The sequence below is a fragment of the Aquarana catesbeiana genome, linkage group LG02 (assembly GCF_042186555.1).
Source record: "Aquarana catesbeiana isolate 2022-GZ linkage group LG02, ASM4218655v1, whole genome shotgun sequence".
In the NCBI taxonomy this organism is placed as follows: domain Eukaryota; kingdom Metazoa; phylum Chordata; class Amphibia; order Anura; family Ranidae; genus Aquarana; species Aquarana catesbeiana.
In genome coordinates, this window is record NC_133325.1 from 156,161,701 (window position 1) to 156,177,776 (window position 16,076).

At 42.7% G+C, this 16,076-nt stretch overlaps 1 long non-coding RNA gene across 1 annotated transcript in view; it reads right to left on the reverse strand.

The window, feature by feature from the left end:
- LOC141129828 (uncharacterized) overlaps nucleotides 1-16,076 on the reverse strand; it is a 231,677-nt gene that overhangs the window by 71,802 nt on the left and 143,799 nt on the right. The window contains exon 2 of the long non-coding RNA XR_012241878.1: nucleotides 12,671-12,730. This is a non-coding gene — a long non-coding RNA (uncharacterized lncRNA). The remainder of the gene's footprint in view (nucleotides 1-12,670; nucleotides 12,731-16,076) is intronic.

The window sequence follows — 16,076 nt, forward strand, 5'->3', positions numbered from 1 at the left end:
AATTAAACAAATTTCTGTAAATAACGCATGGAAACTAAACTAAACAAATTTTTTAATTCTGCACATGTCTACTGTGGATTAGGGATGAGCTTCGAGTTCGAGTCGAACTCATGTTTGACTCGAACATTGGCTGTTCGCAAGTTCGCCGAACAGCGAACAATTTGGGGTGTTCGCGGCAAATTCGAATGCCGCGGAACACCCTTTAAAAGTCTATGGGAGAAATCAAAAGTGCTAATTTTAAAGGCTAATATGCAAGTTATTGTCATAAAAAGTGTTTGGGGACCTGGGTCCTGCCCCAGGGGACATGGATCAATGCAAAAAAAAAGTTTTAAAAACGGCCGTTTTTTCAGGAGCAGTGATTTTAATAATGCTTAAAGTCAATCAATAAAAGTGTAATATCCCTTTAAATTTTGTACCTGGGGGGTGTCTATAGTATGCCTGTAAAGGGGCGCATGTTTCCTGTGTTTAGAACAGTCTGACAGCAAAATGACATTTTGAAGGAAAAAACTCATTTAAAACTACCCGCGGCTATTGCATTGCCGACAATACACATAGAAGTTCATTGATAAAAACGGCATGGGAATTCCCCAAAGGGGAACCCCGAACCAAAATTAAAAAAAAAAAATGACGTGGGAGTCCCCCTAAATTCTATACCAGGCCCTTCAGGTCTGATATGGATATTAAGGGGAACCCCGGCCAAAATTAAAAAAAAAAAAAAGACGTGGGGTTCCCCCTAATTTCCATACCAGACCCTTCAGGTCTGGTATGGATTTTAAGGGGAACCCCGCGCCAAAAAAAAAAAAAAAAAACGGCGTGGGGTCCCCCCAAAAATCCATACCAGACCCTTATCCGAGCACGCAACCTGGCAGGCCGCAGGAAAAGAGGGGGGGACGAGAGTGCGCCCCCCCCTCCTGAACCGTACCAGGCCACATGCCCTCAACATTGGGAGGGTGCTTTGGGGTAGCCCCCCAAAACACCTTGTCCCCATGTTGATGAGGACAAGGGCCTCATCCCCACAACCCTGGCCGGTGGTTGTGGGGGTCTGCGGGCGGGGGGCTTATCAGAATCTGGAAGCCCCCTTTAACAAGGTGACCCCCAGATCCCGGCCCCCCCTGTGTGAAATGGTAAGGGGGTACATAAGTACCCCTACCATTTCACGAAAAAAGTGTAAAAAATGTTAAAAATGACAAGAGACAGTTTTTGACAATTCCTTTATTTAAATGCTTCTTCTTTCTTCTATCTTCCTTCATCTTCTGGTTCTTCTGGCTCTTCTGGTTCTTCCTCCGGCATTCTCGTCCAGCATCTCCTCCGCGGCGTCTTCTATCTTCTTCTCCTCGGGCCGCTCCGCACCCATGGCATGGGGGGGAGGCTCCCGCTCTTCTCTTCTTCTTTTCTTCTCTTCTTCTCTTCTTCATTTTCTTCTCCGGGCCGCTCCGCAATCCATGCTGGCATGGAGGGAGGCTCCCGCTGTGTGACGGCGCTCCTCGTCTGACAGTTCTTAAATAACGGGGGGCGGGGCCACTCGGTGACCCCGCCCCCCTCTGACGCACGGGACATGACGGGACTTCCCTGTGGCATTCCCCGTGACGTCACAGGGAAGTCCCGTCAAGTCACCGTGCGTCAGAGTGGGGCGGGGTCACCGGGTGGCCCCGCCCCCCGTTATTTAAGAACTGTCAGACGAGGAGCGCCGTCACACAGCAGGAGCCTCCCTCCATGCCAGCATGGATTGCGGAGCGGCCCGGAGAAGAAAATGAAGAAGAGAAGAAGAGAAGAAAAGAAGAAGAGAAGAGCGGGAGCCTCCCCCCCATGCCATGGGTGCGGAGCGGCCCGAGGAGAAGAAGATAGAAGACGCCGCGGAGGAGATGCTGGACGAGAACGCCGGAGGAAGAACCAGAAGAGCCAGAAGAACCAGAAGATGAAGGAAGATAGAAGAAAGAAGAAGCATTTAAATAAAGGAATTGTCAAAAACTGTCTCTTGTCATTTTTAACATTTTTGACACTTTTTTCATGAAATGGTAGGGGTACTTATGTACCCCCTTACCATTTCACACAGGGGGGGGGCCGGGATCTGGGGGTCACCTTGTTAAAGGGGGCTTCCAGATTCCGATAAGCCCCCCGCCCGCAGACCCCCACAACCACCGGCCAGGGTTGTGGGGATGAGGCCCTTGTCCTCATCAACATGGGGACAAGGTGTTTTGGGGGGCTACCCCAAAGCACCCTCCCAATGTTGAGGGCATGTGGCCTGGTACGGTTCAGGAGGGAGGGGGGCCGCACTCTCGTCCCCCCCTCTTTTCCTGCGGCCTGCCAGGTTGCGTGCTCGGATAAGGGTCTGGTATGGATTTTTGGGGGGACCCCACGCCGTTTTTTTTTTTTTTTTTTGGCGCGGGGTTCCCCTTAAAATCCATACCAGACCTCAAGGGTCTGGTATGGAATTTAGGGGGAACCCCACGTCATTTTTTTTTTAAAATTTTGGCCGGGGTTCCCCTTAATATCCATATCAGACCTGAAGGGCCTGGTATGGAATTTAGGGGGACTCCCACGTCATTTTTTTTTTTAAATTTTGGTTCGGGGTTCCCCTTTGGGGAATTCCCATGCCGTTTTTATCAATGAACTTCTATGTGTATTGTCGGCAATGCAATAGCCGCGGGTAGTTTTAAATGAGTTTTTTCCTTCAAAATGTCATTTTGCTGTCAGACTGTTCTAAACACAGGAAATATGCGCCCCTTTACAGGCATACTATAGACACCCCCCAGGTACGAAATTTAAAGGGATATTACACTTTTATTGTTTGACTTTAAGCATTATTAAAATCACTGCTCCTGAAAAAACGGCCGTTTTAAAAAATTTTTTTTGCATTGATCCATGTCCCCTGGGGCAGGACCCAGGTCCCCAAACACTTTTTATGACAATAACTTGCATATAAGCCTTTAAAATTAGCACTTTTGTTTATTCATGTTCGTGTCCCATAGACTTTAACGGTGTTCGCGTGTTCGAACGAACTTTTTTCCTGTTCGCATGTTCTGGTGCGAACCGAACAGGGGGGTGTTCAGCTCATCCCTACTGTGGATGTTATTTGCATAACAGAGCATGAATTGTTTGTTACTGGATAGTTCCAGATTTGCCTCAGAACCCCTCCCCCCCGGTTTGGTTTGCACCAGAATATGCGTACAGACAAGAAGTTTGTGCGAACATGCGAACCCTATTAAAGTCTATGGGACATGTACATGAAAAATCAAAACTGCTCATTTTAAAGGCTTATAGGCAAGTTATTGCCATAAAAAGTGTATGGGGACCCGGATACTGACCCAGGGGACATGTAACAATGCAAAAAAAGTTTTTAAAACAACCGTTTTTTCAGCAGCAGTGAATTTAATAATGCTAAAAGTGAAACAATTAAAATGAAATATTCCTTTAAATATCATGCCTGGAGGGTCCCCTTAGTCTGCCTGCAAAGTGGCGCATCTGTGTGATGTGTAGAACAGTGCTGCAGCAAAATGACATTTCAGAAGGAAAAAATGTAATTTAAACTTGCTCGGGACTGTAATGTATTGCCGCCTCCCAGCAATATAGATTAAGGAAAAAGTAGTTGTGCCCCCCCCCCCCCAGCCCATACCAGGCCCTACATCCATCGTCAATCACGCCGCCCGACGGACCAGAAAAATAGGGAAAAAAATGAAAAAACTCCTGGCGACTGCTATCTTTTGGCTTTGACAGCCCTCTCTGATGTCACATGATGTCAGAAGAGGGCGTGGTCATTCTGTTACATCACCGGGTGGCCCCGTCCTTGCCTATATAACAGCTGTCACAGCCATGAGACAGCAGTTCCCGGGAGACCTCCCATTGAGGCGGAGCTTTTTGTTTTCTATTTTTTGGGTCTGTCGGGCAGCGTGATTGAAGATGGATAGACATCGCGGGACATTTTTTTTCTTTTTTAATAAAGCAATTGTCAAAAACTGTCTGTTATGGTTTTTACTTTTTGGCAGTTTTTTGGTGAATAAGTAGGGGTACAATGTACCCGATACCTATTCACATATGGGGGGGCCGGGATCTGGGGGCCCACTTGTTAAAGGTGGCTTCCATATTCCGATAAGCTCCTGCCTGCAGACCACGACAACCAATGTCCAGGGTTGTCGGGAAGAGGCTCTTGTCCCCATTAACATTGGGACAGGTGCTTTGGGGGGGACCCCAAAGCTCCCTTCCCATGTTGAGGGCAAGCGGAATGGTTCAGAAGCAAGCAGCCTGGCAGGGAAGAAAAGAGGGGGAGAGCGAGTGCCCCCTTTCCTTCTTGCTCAGATAAGGGTCTGGTATGGATTTTGGGGGGGGGGCACGCTGTTTTTTTTTTTTTGATAGATTTTGGCATGGCGTTCCCCTTAAAATTTATACCAGACCCAAAGAATTTTGAAGGGACCCCATGCCGTTTTTTTTCTTAATTCTGTCATAGGGTTCCCGTTAACCACTTCAATGCACTGTATTATATACTGTACACTGCCTGCACTGTATATACAGTATCTCACAAAAGTGAGTACACCCTTCACATTTTTGTAAATGTTTTCCATATTCTTATCTGACAACACTGAAGAAATTACACTTTGTTACAATTTAAAGTAGTGAGTGTACAGCTTGTATAAGAGTGTAAATTTGCTGTCTCAAAATAACTCAACACACAGTTCTAAGTAAAAATATCCAAATTGGGCCCAATTAGCCATTTTCCCTCCCCGGGGTGATGTGACTCGTTAGTGTTACAAGGTCTCAGGTGTGAATGGGGAGCAGGTGTGTTAAATTTGGTGTTATTGCTTTCACTGTCTTAAACTGGTCACTGGAAGTTCAACATGGCACCTCATGGCAAAGAACTCTCTAAGGACCAAGAAAAAAGAATTGTTGCTCTACATAAAGATGGCCTAGGCTATAAGAAGATTGCCAAGACCCTGAAACTGAGCTGCAGCACGGTGGTCAAGACCATACAGCAGTTTAACAGGACAGGTTCCACTCAGAACAGGCCTCGCCATGGTCGACCAAAGAAGTTGAGTGCAATTGCTTAGCGTCATATCCAGAGGTTGTCTTTAAAAAATAGACCCTTGAGTGCTGCCATCATTGCTGCAGAGGTTGAAGGGGTGGGGGGTCAGCCTGTCAGTGTTTAGGAGGAGTAGAAGGCACCCTGCGCAGATAGCGCTGTGATTGGCCAAAGCATGCAGGTCAGGTGCATGCATTGGCCAATCACCAGGCGTCAATGCTCCACGGCGCTCCAATTTGCCGCAAACGCCCCATATGTTTGGTTCGTTGGCGAACAAATGAACACCTGATGTTTTAGTCGAACTTACGTTCGATTCGAACATCGGGACCATCCCTAACCACTACATGCACTGCTTTTGGTGCATGGATGAGCATATTCAGGAGAGGCTGCACCTCGACTACTACAAAGGAAACATGTAGGACGTGCAGCTGTGGCGATCTGTGGGGCTGATTGATCACTTTGATACCCAGGTCCTGCTTTGTGTATCAGAAATGCTTACAACAGTTGCTGTAAAAAAAAAAAACCTGCAATTGTGAAATATAATTTTGGCTTGCTCTGGAATAGAAGGTTAACTTTATTGCGTTTATGAAAAGGACTAATCACACTATAAATATTAAACTTTTTAGTTAAAAAACTACCTTAGTTCACAGATGGAATTTTTTACACAGCTAGTTATTTTTTAATCAACATATTAATAAAAAAAAACTTGGTTCTGTTTATAATGCCTTATTACTAAATTGCACTGGTTTAACTACTTAACACCAGCTATCTGTATAACAAAAGGCGGGCAAAACCCAGGACAGTCAGACATTGGTTTTCATTTCTGCACCCTGCACCAGCCCAGCCCCTGTAAGTGCAATGTCACGTTTCTCTTTGAACTCTTTGAATCTTAGGCTTGGATGCCAAAGGACCTTGTTTTGGAACTGGCTGTACAACCCATAGCTACCTTTTTTTAAAGCTTATTCCCCTTTGCTCTACTGCATAAGACTCCCCAGCTCCTGTGCAACATTGTCGCAGTGGTCCTTCCTAGCCAATTATTATTCACTGATGCAGTTACACCATCTTCCTTCCTCTCGCCTGTGGCTCAACTATGGCAGGCAAGTCTGGCTCTATAAGACTTAAATAATAGTTGGTTGGAGTTTGGGCATAGAATGACTCTGCTTGCTGAGCCACTTGAAATACTGGACAGTTCCCTGGACAATTCCTTGAATGATCCTGCTTTGAATCTTGTTTGTCTTGAATCTTGAACTCTTTGCTCTTCCCATTAACTTCCTGATTTAAGCCATGTATCTGCACTTTCTGTTTGCCAGATTATTGTACTTCCTCCAGCCAATATCTCACTTTTGTCTCTTCTGCCGCTGTCTTCGCTACCATTCGTTAAAGATCTTTGGCTTGTTCCTTCGACTACGCTTCTGCTTAACCCCAACCTGCAACCATTTGTTACCGACCTTTGGCTTGTTTCCTGACTATGTTTCTGCTTGATCCCTACCTGCTATATCTGAAACTGGACCCAGGCTTGCTCACTTCCTGTTAGGGTGATCCTGGGGACCGCGATCTGGTACTAACACTTAGCAAAACCCATCTCCACCATCAAGAGCTCTGGTGAATACTTAGACCCCGCACCTCAGGTGAACCCGTGTCATCAGCCAGGGTGACCTGCTTGTATACCTGCTCCGCTGCTATAGCTACTGTGTCCGTGCAGCCACTGCAACCTAATAGACTTCAATGAGCTGCATGCACACAGCACCTAGAAGTTTGAGGCCGTACAAAAAATGGCCCGTTCACACTATACGGGCATCAATGCGGTGAACAAGGCCTTACTGTGCTGGAATTAGCATGCAGGCTAGAAAATGGGATACCGCATGCTTCTGAAGCAGTTCTCCTTGGCAAAACACCACTTATATTTCTTGCAAAATGTTCCAGGCGGACAGAATGCACAGGCTGTATATAACTATGTAGCTCTTTTGATGTAGCTGGTGACAGTTACACAAATAAACATTCTCTGTATTTGGCAAATGTTGTGCTGAATGTAGTGCTGGCATGCACATGTGTATATCTTGTTGATCAAGAGCATGTATATTTGTCATATTTTTGTAATTTTTTTTTTTATATGGAAAGACTACACCCTTAAAAAATATTTCATGAACAACTCTCTATTGGGAAATACAGTTGCTGTCACTGCTCTGTCTTTTTATCCGCTTCAATACTGGGCTCTTTTACCCCCTTCCTGCCCATGCCAATTTTCAGCTTTCAGTGCTGTCACACTTTGAATGACAATTGCATGTTCATACAACACTGTACCCATATGAAGTTTTAATTTTATTTTTTTCACACAAATAGAGCTTTCTTTTGGTGGTATTTAACCGATTACCAACCACCGCACTAACAACGTCGGCAGAATGGCATGGACAGGCAAATGGGTGTACAGGTACGTCCCTTTAAATTTGCCACTGTGTTACACAGTAACCAATGCATTTTTAATTGCACTGATCATATAAATGTGAATGGTCCCAAAATAGCACCAAATGTGTCAGATGTGTCCACCATAATGTCGCAGTCACGATAAAAATCGCTGATCGCTGCCATTACTAGTAAAAAAAAAAAAAATATTAATAAAAATGCCATAAAACTATCCCCTATTTTGTAGACACTATAACTTTTGCGCAAACCAATCAATAAACGCTTATTGTGATTTTCTTTACCAAAAATTTGTAGAAGAATACGTATCAGCCTAAACTGAGGAAAAAAAATGTTTTTTTTTATATATTTTTTGGAGATATTTATTATAGCAAAAAGTAAAAAATAATGTGTTTTTTTCAAAATTGTCGCTCTTTTTTTGTTTATAGCGTAAAACATAAAAACCGCAGATGTGATCAAATACCACCAAAAAAAGCTCTATTTGTGGGGAAAAAAGGACATCAATGTTGTTTGGGAGCCACGTCGCGCGACCGCACAATTGTCAGTTAAAGTGACGCAGTGCCGAATTGCAAAAAGTGGTCTGGTCTTTGGCCAGCCAAATTGTCTGGGGCTTAAGTGGTTAATCATCACGTTTTTTTTTTTGTTTACTAAATAAATGAAAAAAGCCTGAAAATTAAAAAAAAAATTAAACAAGTTTTTCTCTGTTTCTGTTTATTTCAAATAAATAATCTTTATTCATACATTTAGGCCAAAATGTATTCTACTACATTTCTTTGGTGAAAAAAAAAAACCCAGTGTATATTATTTAGCCTGTAGGAAAGTTATAGAGCCCACAAACTATGGTACACACAGAATATTTGAAACTCGGCGAGTTTTTTGAAGTTGTATTTTTTTGTCACAATTTTTTGAAAAATTAAAAAATGTAGCCAATTTTTTTTTTTTTTGTTTGCAATTTTTTACATACTATCACAAGTGCAGTATTGCATCTTGATACAACATGTGTGGCAGTGATCAGGAACACTGACTGGTGACAGTCTGTAAAAAAAAAAAAGAAATATATTTATATTTTTTTCAATTTTTTTTTAAATACATTTTTTTATTTTATATTTACAATTTGTTTTTACATATAGTGACAACAGAAATATGACAACCTGCTGATCCACTGATGGGAGCTCTAAAATTACTACACTATGATACCTTACTTTTGTCATTTGGTGGTATCATTTGGTGGAATGAGCGGCACAGTATCCCCTAAAGAATTTTGAGGTGAAGATCCCGAATGGAGGAAGCGGTTACCATCTTCTTTACATCTATCCATCCATGTTTGCTGCATATTGCATGGCAGCGCATGCTTTTTGGTGAGTGTGCATTGCATGGGGGAAAGGCAGCTTGAGTTTATACCACTTTCTTCGCCGTGGGTATCTACTCTCACTATCATCTAGCTGAAGCTTGTATAAAGCAATATCCCTGAGTGATGTGAAAAAAATTATAAACAAATTACCAGGCTTAGGCAAAAAGCTTTTTCTGATTATTAGAATCTACAGCAATTAGAGCTCATACAAATGGTCAGTTATTAAATGCTTGTAGCGCTCACCCACAGAGGGGCTGCTGGATAGATAGGTTCACATCATCCAAAGAATACCATCCCCACAGTGAAGCATGGTGGTGGCAGCATCATGCTGTGGGGATGTTTTTTAGCAGTCAGGACTGGGAAACTGGTTAGAGTTGAGGGAAAGATGGATGGTGCTAAATACAGGGATATTCTTGAGCAAAACCTGTACCACTCTGTGTGTGATTTGAGGCTAGGATGTTGGTTCACCTTCCAGCAGGACAATGACCCCAAACACATTGCTAAAGCAACACTTGAGTGGTTTAAGGGGAGACGTAAATGTGTTGGAATGGCCTAGTCAAAGCCCAGACCTCAATCCAATAGGAAATCTATGGTCAGACTTAAAGATTACTGTTCACAAGCGCAAACCATCCAACTTGAAGGAGCTGGAGCAGTTTTGGGTAATGGAATGGGTAAAAATCCCAGTGGTAAGATGTGGCAAGCTCATAGAGACTTATCCAAAGCGACTTGGAGCTGTGATAGCCGCAAAAAGGTGGCTCTACAAAGTATTGACTTTAGGGTGGGTGAATAGTTATGCACATTGACTTTTTCCTGTTTCCTGTTATTTTGTCCTATTTGTTGTTTGCTTCACAATAAAAAAAAAAAAAGTTGTGGCCATGTTCTGTAAATCAAATGATGCAAATCCTCAAACAATCCATGGTAATTCCAGGTTGTGAGGCAAAAAAACACTAAAAATGCCAAGGGGGGTAAATACTTTTTCAAGGCACTGTAACCCCAATAATCTATGCAGCATGTGATTGGTCTGCTCTCACTACAGCTGTGTATACACAAGACGACTGCACATTGTGAAATTGTGGAAAGCCACATGGATAATTTTATCACTATCCTACATTGATGCAACCATGTCTTTAAATTTCAACTGCATAAGTTGGATACCATTCCAGCAATCCACAGGAGTGTTGATGGGCCTTAGGTCTAGGTACCATAGTCCTTGACCCATCCACTTATTAGGTGTGGCCACTTTTGACGTCTTTAGGGGGGAATTATTTTGTGGGAAGACAACTTTGTCTTTTAAAGATGGTGATGGATGTAAGGTTTATATTTAGCATTTTTGATTTAGCATTATTGTGATGTTTTAAATTTACCAATAAAAAAAGTTTTTTATACATAGACCTGGTTAATACCGCACAATCTCTGACGGTAACTGCTACTCTGGGATACTTTTGTCCACCCACTATAACCCCCTTCTTTTCATAGATTTCCAGAATTCCATCCCCACAGCATTATGCTGCCACCATGTTTCACTGTGGGGATGGGGTTCTTTGGGTGATGTGATGGGTTGAGTTTGCACCAGACATAGCGATTTCTTTGATGGCCAAAAAGTTCAATTTTAGTCTCATCACCCTCCTCCATACATTTTGGAAGTCTCCCACATTCCTTTTCGCAAACTCAAAAACATGCCCTTTTGTTTTTTGCTGAAAGTAATGGCTTTCTTCTGGTCACTCTGCATTAAAGCCCAATTCTATGGAGCGCACGGCTTATTGTCGTCCTATGTACAGATACTCCAGTCTCTGCTGTGGAACTCTGCAGCTCCTCCAGGGTTACCTTAGGTCTCTGTGCTGTCTCTCTGATTAATGCCCTCCTTGCCCGGTCCATGAGTTTTGGTGTGCGGCTGTCTCTTGGTAGGTTTGCTATTGTGCCATGTTCTTTCCATTTGGTTATGATAGATTTGATGGTGCTCCTTGGGATCATCAAAGATTTGGATATTTTTTTATAATCTAAACCTGACTTTTACTTCTCAACAACGCTGTCCCTTACTTGTTTGGAGAGTTCCTTGGTCTTCATGGCAGTGTTTGGTTAGTGGTGCCTCTTGCTTAGGTGTTGCAGCCTCTGGGGCCTTTCAAAAAGGTGTGTATATGTAATGACAGATCATATGACACTTAGATTGCACACAGGTGGACATCATTAGACTAATTATGTGACTTCTGAAGGTAATTGGTTACACCAGAGCTTTTTATGGGCTTCATAACAAAGGGGGTGAATACACACGCACATGCCAATTATCAGTTTTTTATTTCTGAAAAATAGTTTTAGGTATATATTTTTCTAATTTTACTTCAACAACTAAGACTAGGTAAACTGGGGTGAATACTTTTGCAAGGCACTGTATATAGTATACAGTAGTCCTCGGGAGTAAATGTAATGTCCTTCTAGAGAATTTACTATTAGTTCATCAATATAGCTCTATTGATTCAGTCTTCAAGGAGCTACTGAAGATAGGCTGGGAATATGGTCTGTGCACTTTCACCATATGCAGTTTTCAATATAATCCCAATATAGAGACATCTTTGGATAGTTCATAGATCAGTGATGTGTGCATCAGGGTGTCACTGTATTCCTCATGCCAGCTAAGTGCTACTAAAACAGATTGTACTGCAGTGCTGTTTTTAGTATGTCAAAGCATAAATCCACATTTGGAAAGTTCATAGAGCCCTTGCAGTGAATACTGTATCTCTTCCGGTACATTCTTCAGATTTCCTTCACCTAAATGGATGCTTCTGCTTCTCCTGCTCAGTTCTACTCCTTTTTCGCCCCCTTCCTAGTCCCCACAGCAGCTTGGTTCTTTCTCCAGGCTCCAGCATAGCTTCAATATTCTTTTCTTCTCAATCAAAGGAGGTGGCTTGAGAAGGGAGCAGGTTACAGCAGCGCCCATTGGCTCAGTAAGCAGCAGGAGGTGGATCGGCTCCTGCTGTTAACTCTTTCTTGTCCTATGGCTGCCGTTACTATAGTTTGAGGTGGCTGGTTCCTTTCTGCTTATTATACAGACAGTGATAGGGCATGAAGTGGGAAGCTGCAGGGGCCCCCATGCACGAGGGGCCCCTGGGCAGTGCTGATGCATTAGGATGACCCTGACGGCTGGTTCAATAGAAACCGTCCGACATTTGGCCCGTGTGTACTGCAGCCAGTCCAACATAAGCCGGCCATTTGGCGTAGGGGGCGTTCCCCTGTCAGAACACATTAGCACAGCAGGGGAGATTACTGTACTAACATAACATAGTTATTACAGTAGCTCCTCCTTGAAGTGGAGTGTGGGGCGTAAAATGTCCCCACCCCCCACATATGGGACAGTGGCAATCATAACAAAACGTTTAGGGCTCATTTACACTTCCTTCGGCCTCAACACACATTAACAGCTAGTTTACACTTGCTTCAAAACAAGGCTTTGGACAGGCTTTGTTAAAGCTCTCTGAATGCTAGTCAAAGCCCCCGAGTCATGAGCCTTTGGTGGGGCTTCAGTGAGACTTTGGGTCTTCAGTGGGGCTTCAGAGACGCTATGAAGCACCACTAAAGCTACATGGGGTATAATTTTTGAAGCGAAGCCGAAGCACAGCAAAGCAAAAGCAAGGTGTAAACAGGACTGTAAGCTAACCATTTTATTTAGTGACAGGGGCTTAAAAAAGCCTGTCCGAAGCCCTGTTTTGAAGTGTAAACTAGCTGTTAATGTGTGTTAAAGCCGAAGCAAGTGTAAATGAGCCCTAAGCTAACCATTTTATTTAGTGACAGGAGCTTTGACTGGCGTTCAGAGAGCTTTAACAAAGCGTGTTAGAAGCCATGTTTTAAAGCAAGTGTAAACTAGCCGTTAAACTTAAACTGTCAGTTTTTGTACTTACCTGTGATTGGTGTTTTGAAAGTCACATGCTGTGTTCAACAGTCCTGACACGAGCTGGTACCTATAAAAGAAGAAAAATGCATCATTAAAGATGCAGTCAGCATGTCGCGGCTCAAGCTATGAGGTTTTGTCCATTTCTTAAGAAAGGGGACTTTAAGTTGTAATGTTTATTAGCTCGAGCTGCAATAGCTGAGCTAAATATGTTGTTGGTAAAATTTTAAGATTGGTATTACAGTATATGTTGTTAATACAATTTATAATAATAAAGGGCTGTGGCCTACTGAATCCACAGAATTCTGAGTCTGGTGTTATCATTTTAATACGATGTGCGTGTTCTGCCTACTGTCCTATGAGCTGTCAGTTTTTTTTTTGCTCAGTCCTTCATTATTTCTTCATCAATTAAGCAGGTAAAAGGTCTGGAGTTGATTCCTAGCCTACATTCAACATCGGGCCATTTTGACATGCGATTTGACATGTCTAATTGCTGGCTATTGCCAGCAACGACACCATCTGAATTGGTGCGGCGCTGAAAAGTCGGCGATTCACAAAAGTATCCCATGAATAAGTCCGGTGTGACGAAACATGTCGGGGCGTGGCTATACGGCAATTGAGGAAGCTTGACGTAGGACGCTGTGACAGGCGGCGCCCTACGAGTGAGCGGGGAAGTGGCTACGGGAGGTTCCGAGGGACGGGTGAGAGTGTTTACGTTCACCAATCACCTGGGTCCGCCGTGACCACCATACGTCCAGGTTACCGTTTGAAGTGCTGTTGGTGATGACCATGTTTTGCTGTGCTGTTTTGCGTTATTGAAAATTGGAAAACGTGAGTTTTATGGTGAAGGAGAGTGTTACTTTTATTAAAGTGTGTTGCGTTACTGCACTATTGGTTCGCTTTTCCTTTCTTTCATGTGGAGAGAGCATTTGCTTATATACTGCGGTTAACCATACGGAAACTGATTGGAGGTTATCACTTTACCCCCACTGTGTGGGAAAAGCCTACAAGCCGAACACGAGAGTGTAAGGCAAAAAAAAGCTGGTGAGTTTGCTCGCTGAAGGGGAGTGGAATCACATTCACAGCGGTGTGGTGGAAGATATCATCATTGAAGATTATAATTTTGATATTGTCACCATTATTTCACTATGTCACCACTTATTTTTGGACTTTTATATTGATTTTTCTGTTTTTATACACAAATGGACTGCATGATGGGTGTTTATTAGAAACACTGTTTGGTTTTTTATTATGGACACATAATATTATTACTTTTAGGTATCACATTGAGCAATCACTGTATATATAATTTTCTTGTATTAAGTAATTTTTTAGGTTTTCAGCGCTGCTATTTGATCACACTATTGGTGAGGGCGATTGTATAGTGTATCATTTATTTTATATCACATGAGTTCTTAAATTCAAGCAGCTGCTCAGAGGGAGGGGCTCATCCCATAAGCGCAGTGTTTGGCACACAGAAAGGGGCGTATCATCTGTGTACCATATCAGCAATAGATTCACAAAAGTAGTTCCTGTACTACTTTGGCGACTTTGGGGGCGATTTGAATAGACATCTGTGCATGAACCAGCACAGATGTCTGTCAAATCGCCCCCAAAGTCATACTGCATTGCTGGTTTGAACCCGTGCAAGTTTGGCTGAACTCGCAAGATTTCAAACCCGCCCTTAATGGTAACCTGGCCTAGGTGTGGTATTTGCATTTGGAATTGCTGTGAAACTACATCATGTGTTCAAAGGAGCTGTCCATGCAAGTGAAACAAGCTATTGTAATGCTTCAAAAACAAAACAAATCCCTCAGAGTGACAGCAGCAACATTAGGAGTGGCCAAATCAACAGTTTGGTACATTCTGAGGAAAGAAGAACGCACTGGTGAGCTCAACAACATAAAAAGGCCTGGAAGTCCACAGAAGACAACAGTGGTGGATGAGCGCAGGATCCTCTCTATGGTAAAGAAAAACCCATTCACAACATCCAGGCAAGTGAAGGACACTCTCAGGAGGTGGGCGTATTATTGTACAATCAAATGAAGACTTCACAAGAGCAAATACAGAGGGTTCACCACAAGGTGCAAACCATTCCTAAGCCTGAAGAATAGGAAAGCCAGATTAGATTTTGCCAAAAAACGTCTTAAAAGCCAGACCAGTTCTGGAAAAGCATTCTTTGTACAGATGAAACTAATATTAATCTTTGCCAGAATGACGAGAAGAAAAAAGTGTGGAGAAGGCTTGGAACACCTCATGATCCAAAGCACACAACATCATCTGTAAAACATGGTGGAGCTTGCAGTGTGATGGCATGGGCATGCATGGCTTCCAGTGGCACTGGGTTATTGGTGTTTATTGATGATGTGACAGAGGACAGAAGCAGCGGGATGAATTCTGCAGTGTTTATAGATATGTCAGCCCAGATTCAGCCAAATACAGCAAAAGTTGATTGGACAGCAATTCACAGTGCAGATGGACAGTGTTTCAAAACACACTGCAAAAGCAAGGGTAATTAAAGGGTAAAGGGTAACAGCTGCAGTTAGAGCCTGGGAAAGCATCAGAAAGGAGGAGACCCAGTCTTTGGTAATGTCCATGGGTTCCAGACTTCAGGCAGTCATTGCCAGTAAAGGATTCTGAACAAAATATTAAAAATGAACATTTTAATTTATGATTATATTAATTTGTCAAGTTACATTTGAGCCCCTGAAAATGGGAGGACTGTGTAAAAATGGTTTGAGTTCCTAAAATTTGTACGTAATATTTATGTTCAACCCCTTGAATTAAAGCTGAAAGTCTGAGCTTCAAATTCATTTGGATTGTTTCATTTTACTTTTATTCTGGTGGCATACAGAGCCAAAAGTATGAAAATTGTGCCTGTGTCCAAATATATATGGACTAACTGTAGATCAAGGCAACCTATCATCATGGTTTCTAGAGAAACTGTGAAAACAATCAAAACTGTTTGTGGTAGGTGGCCTTGGTTTCCTCTGTTTGTTTTTTAACGTGTGGTTTATTACTTTATATGTACAATACAATAGTAACTATACACACGCCATACAAGGTCCTCCCTGTGCATCTCTTTGGAATGTGAGTTCAGGTAAACATGGCAATTCAATGACAAGTACAAAGCAACCTGTTAGATTCATAGCAATAAATACTGTATGCATATTATTATACACTACTAGGTCATGAAAACAACAGATTTGGGTGAAGAGAGTGTGAGTAAAATTAATCCAGGGTCCCCAAATATTATCACATTTTGTGGCTTATCTTGAAGCTCATAGGTACGTTTGTTCAATGGAAGATTAAAATGACCTGTTTCCATGCAACTGGAGAGGGAGAACATGGTCACTTCTATGTTAATAGTATGACCTTCTTTGGATGGAAAAAAAAATCACAAAAGAGTTTGTCAT